Below are 5,634 nucleotides of genomic sequence, written 5' to 3' on the forward strand. Positions count from 1 at the left end.
TATTAAAAAGCTTCTTTGTCGAAGATAAGGTGTCCATAGGTGTGTGGATTTATCTCTGGGCTTTCTATTTTGTTCCATTGATCTATATATTTGTCTTTGTTTGGTGGGAATGCAAACTAGTACAGCCACTATGGAAAACAGTGTGGAGATTCCTTAAAAAACTGGAAATAGAACTGCCATATGACCCAGCAATCCCACTCCTGGGCATGCACACCAAGGAAACCAGAATTGAAAGAGACACATGTACCCCAATGTTCATCACAGCACTGTTTATAATAGCCAGGACATGGAAACAACCCAGATGTCCATCAGCAGATGAATGGATAAGAAAGCTGTGGTACATATACACAATGGAGTATTACTCAGCCATTAAAAAGAATGCATTTGAATTAGTTCTAATGAGGTGGATGAAACTGGAGCCAATTATACAGAGTGAAGTAAGCCAGAAAGAAAAACACCATCCAGTATACTAACACATATATATGGAATTTAGAAAGGTGGTAATGATAACCCTGTATGCAAGACAGCAAAAGGGACACAGATGTGTAGAAGTCTTTTGGACTCTGTGGGAGAGGGTGAGGGTGGGATGATTTGAGAGAATGGCATTGAAACATGCATACTATCATGTTAGAAACGAATCGCCAGTCTAGGTTTGATGCAGGTTACAGGATGCTTGGGGCTGGTGCACTGGGATGACCCAGAGAGATGGTATGAGGAGGGAGGTGGGAGGGGGGTTCAGGATTGGGAACTCATGTACACCCATGGAGGATTCATGTTGATGTATGGCAAAACCAATACAGTATTGTAAAGTAAAATAAATTAAAAAAATATTAAAAAGCTAACTGCCTAAAAAAGTGGGTCAAATTGCTCTTTTAATCATTAGATATTAGTTTGGTTTTATTTTTGTTTGTTTGTTTGCTATCAAAGCCTGTGCCTTACATCGTAATAAATACACTAAAGGAAAGCAAAAAAAAAAAATCAAATTTAGATCAACATTTATCTAAAATTTATTTAGATTCCAAGTGTTTAATCTGTATGAGGCTGGAAAACAATATATGGTTTTTAAAAAATATATCAAATAGATTTATTTTTAATTTCAAGCCATGTTTAGTAGGCATTTCAAAACTTTATTTTTATATATGTATATCCATTAATCATTTAATATTTGCTAACCACTTTTAGTATACTAGGAACTCTGCTGTTGGGGATACAAGCAATTCTTGCTCTCTTAGTCTTCATTCTACTTAGGGGATGATAAGAAAGAGTAAATTAGCATTTGTTAGGTTGTATTAAATGTCTTGCAGGAAAAAATAAAGCATAGAGAGAATCGTGAGTACCTCACAGGTGGGTAGTATGGCACGTGGTTCGCAACTTTAAAGTGGGTATTCAAAGCAGAGCTTACTGTATAAAATAATTAAGCTGTAAGGATATGTTGCAAAGCTCAGGGAGGATAGCCAACATTTTATAATAATTTTAAATAGAGTATAATCTACAAAAATTCTGAGTCTGTTGTATACTTCAACCTAATATAATATTGTAAGTCAACTATGTGTTGTTATTTAGTCACTAAGTCATGTCTAGCTCTTGCCATCCCATGGACAGTAGCCCACCAACTATACTTAAAATGAAAACCAAAACAAAGAAGACCTCACTGAAAATGTGAAATTTGAAAGACCTGAAGCAAGTGACAAAATACACAGAAAAATATAACTTAGATTTCACCTGTTTTTCAAAAAGTTAAACTGAAATGCTTTATAAGTATTTTTAAATGGCAGTGTTAGAATAATTTATCCCATTAGTTATTCCATCAGGGGCATGTGTACAGTCCACTGTGGACCTGTGATCATCTTAAAAGATGGCCTGCAACATCCTGATGATTCCCATTTTATTCAAGGCGATTTTAATATTCAATGTGACTTTCCTTCATCTTTTTGAAAATGAGGGCTATGGTCTTTTTAGGGACCTAGCTTTAACCACTTAATGACTTTAACAAGCAAGAACATTCCATTCTCTGATCAGAATAATAAAACAGGAACCAGGCAAAGAATCCAACCGAACTGAGACCCGAGTTAGTGCTAGTTCTCTTGAGTCTCCTTGTGACCCTAGGCAGCACATTTAATGTTTCTGGGTCTCAGTTTTCTCACCTGCTAAGCAATCAGTTTGTGTCCTGGGATCCTTCAGGTTTCTTGTAAACTGTAACAGTTTATCATTTCCCAAATTGTGTGATTTCATCACACATTTCTGTGCCTCTTGCTAACATAAAGGGTTTCAGGATAATAACTGTTCTGTGGGAAGTTCTAGTGAGTGACTCAGCAGACCAGGCTAGGAAACCTGAACACGCCTCTCTACCTGTGCCCGTGTGAATCATTTTCTTGGATTTTCAGCTGTATTCACTTACTGTAGAATTTGTTAGTGCCCTTGGCAAAGTCCTTACCCCATTGCTCAATCAGCATGCCGAACTGCTTCATCTCCTGCTATTGTTTTCCAGAAATTACAGCTGCCCTACATGGCTGCAAGCAGTGCTTTGAAGTGCCCCCCACACCTGGGGTTATGCTGTTTTATCTCACCATGCCCAGATTTCGGGAATCCTAAAATAACCCTTTGTCACCACCCAGTAGCTCAGTGAAAATATGCTGTGGTGTGTCTTACTTAATTCTATGAGAACTGGCACTGGATGGCATTATTTACTTGTTTTTTATGTTTATCTTGGAGAGAAAGGATATGTATCAGAGCTCAAGAGTCCAAAGTACAACTTTATATTGTTTGAATTCCTCCTGCATCTACAAAGTTTTCTGAATACTTGGACTCACATGAGTTCCCCTGCCTTCTTAGAGAAAGGTATAGCATTGGTGGTAGCCAAATGGAAATGAACAAATTGAATTTGAAATCGAGCTTCACATCTTATTGGCTGGTTATTTGGGAAAGTACCAGTATGATTTCATTTCTTTTAAAATATCAGTTGTCATATTCATATCACACATTTTTTTGTGCAAAGTAATGGAAGAGGATGTATGTAAAACAGTCAATCACTAAAGTACCCAACATTTGAAACATACTAATTTCTCCTTTTGAACTTTTTTTTTCAGTATCTAAGCTGAACACAGTGTTTTATAATTATTTCACATACATAAATGTTGTCTTATTAATCTTCTCATAAATTTTGTGAGAAAATGACCAATATTACATAGTTCCTTGGGGTCCCCAATGCAGTGTCTGGTCTACTTGTGACTTTATTAAGTTAGTAATTTTAGACTTAGACTTAGCACAATACCAGGCATATAGTAACTGCTCAATTAGGATTTTATGAATGAGTGGGTTTCAATGATTTGGTGCATTTTAAAAATTTGTAGGTCTAATTTCCTGTGTCTAAAGTTTTCTTTCAATTGAAATTCTGTTTGATAAGAGGAATGATCCTTGCCTAGACCTACCATGACTTATTTCAAAATACCTCTAAAGTCAGGGGCCTCCCAATCCCACATTTCTGGTATATTAGGTCCTGTTCTAGGACTTCAGGATTGCCTAGAAAGGGATATTCACATACAAGGTTATGTTTTAAATAATATATGAAGTTCCCAATAGGCATATGGGAGATATATCTAGGCTTAACCTAATGCCAACGTCAGCAATGATCAGAATATTAACATAACTGGCAAAGGCTGAAGAAGATAGTGTTCTTTGGATTACTCATTCTAGTTTTAGCAAATAACAACTTTTCAAATAGTTTGAAGGAAAACTTCTACTGGAACTTTGCTTTTGTATCCAAGAATTGCAATGTGAATGATTGTTTAATGGTTTGCCATTTAGAGGGCTTAAAATAATTATTTTCTCTGCATGGAAAAAAAAAAAGAAAGATAGGCCAAGGTGCCAATCATCTAACCACATACCTGAGATAAATTTAATGTTTTGAATAAATCTGAAAGAAATTTATTTTGTTTAGTCCAGCAGTCTCAACTTTGGGTAAGAATCAGTTGAACAATTTATTAAAATTGCAGTTGGTCTGAGGTGGAAATTGGGAATCTGCATTTTAACAGGCATTCCAGGTGATTCTGATGCTTACCAATCTATTGATGTCAGTAAGGAAACTCAGTCTTAGCCTCTGCACTGCTTAGGAAAGAGCATGTGGGTTTTATAGGCAAATAGAACTCAATTCAAGTTCAAGATCTTCCATTTACTATCTTTGTGTGTGAGTACTAGAACATATATAACCTCTTTGAACTTCAGTTTCCAACTGTAAAGCTGGATAATTCTTACCATATACGTATGATTTTATCTAGAGCACTTAAAAATTTGTTTTACAGCAGGTCCGTTTTGGTTATCTATTTTAGATATAGCAGTGTGTGCATGTCAATCCCAAACTCCCAATCTATTCCTTGCTGCCACATTTTACCCGTGGTAACCATAAATTCATACTCCAAGTCTGTGAGTCTGTTTCTGTTTTGTGAATGAGTTCATTTGTATCATTTTCTTTAGATTCTGCACATAAGCCTTGCCGTACTGCCTGACTGACTTCACTTAGTATGATAATCTGCAGGTCCATCCACGTTGTACAAACGACTTTATTTCATTCTCTTAAATAACTTGAGTAATATTCCATTGTGTATATGCACCACATCTTTATCCATTCCTCTGTCAATGGGCATTTAAGTTGCTTCATGTCCTGGCTATTGTGAACAGTGTTGCAATGAGCACTGTGGGACATGTATCCTTTTGAACCATGTTTTTCTCTGGATATATGCCCAGGAGAGGGATTGCTGAGTTACATGGTAGCTCCAATTATAGGGTTTTTGTTTGTTTGTTTTCTAAGGAACTTCTATACTGTTCTCCATAGTGGCTGTAACAATTTACATTCCCACCTCCAGTGTAAGAGGGTTACATTTTCTCCACACCCTCTTCAGCATCTATTTTTTGTAGATTTTTTTTTTAAGCGAATGAGGCAATTTATTAACCCAGCATCATTTGTCCTAATGCTTTTTGCTGGCAGCTGCCACCTGTCCAGTGATTCTGTCCCTGAGGCGTCAGTTTGTGGCCCCCATCTTGGTCCTTTTCCACCATTTTCAGCCCCTCCAGGGCTTGGAGGACCCGCTGGGCCACGCTCTTGGAGCCTCTGCTGAAGTGGCTGGGCATGACACTATTCCTCTGACGTCCTCCATAGATCTTGGTCATGGAGCCAACCCCAGCGCCATCCGGGAGATACAGGTGCTGTGCCGTGGAAGCAGCTCTTGTGTAGAACCAGTTCTCATCGTAGGGAGCAAGTTCTTTATGCTTGGCCAGCTTGACGGTGTCCACCCATTCAGGGATTTTGAGCTTCCCGGACTTTTTAAGGAAGGCTGCCAGAGCTCTGACGAACTCCTGCTGGTTCACGCCTTTTACAGTAACTCCAGGCATTGTGCAGCCTCTGTGCTGCCAGCCAGGGGAAAGTTGTTTGTAGATTTTTTTGATGATGGACATTCTGACTAGTGTGAGGTGGTATCGCTTTGTAGTTTTGACCTGCATTTCTTTAATCATTAGTGATGTTGAGCATCTTTTTCTTGTGCCTCTTGGCCATATGTATGTCATCTTTGGAAGAAATGTCTGTTTAGGTCTTCTGCCCATTTTAAATTGGGTTATATTAATTCTAGTAGGGAAATACATTGT

At 37.8% G+C, this 5,634-nt stretch overlaps 1 pseudogene; it reads right to left on the reverse strand.

The window, feature by feature from the left end:
• Positions 1-4,961: 4,961 nt before the first annotated feature.
• On the reverse strand, positions 4,962-5,385 carry LOC138439194 (small ribosomal subunit protein eS19 pseudogene; annotated as a pseudogene).
• Positions 5,386-5,634: the final 249 nt, after the last annotated feature.

The sequence above is a fragment of the Ovis canadensis genome, chromosome 4, assembly GCF_042477335.2.
Source record: "Ovis canadensis isolate MfBH-ARS-UI-01 breed Bighorn chromosome 4, ARS-UI_OviCan_v2, whole genome shotgun sequence".
Taxonomy (NCBI): domain Eukaryota; kingdom Metazoa; phylum Chordata; class Mammalia; order Artiodactyla; family Bovidae; genus Ovis; species Ovis canadensis.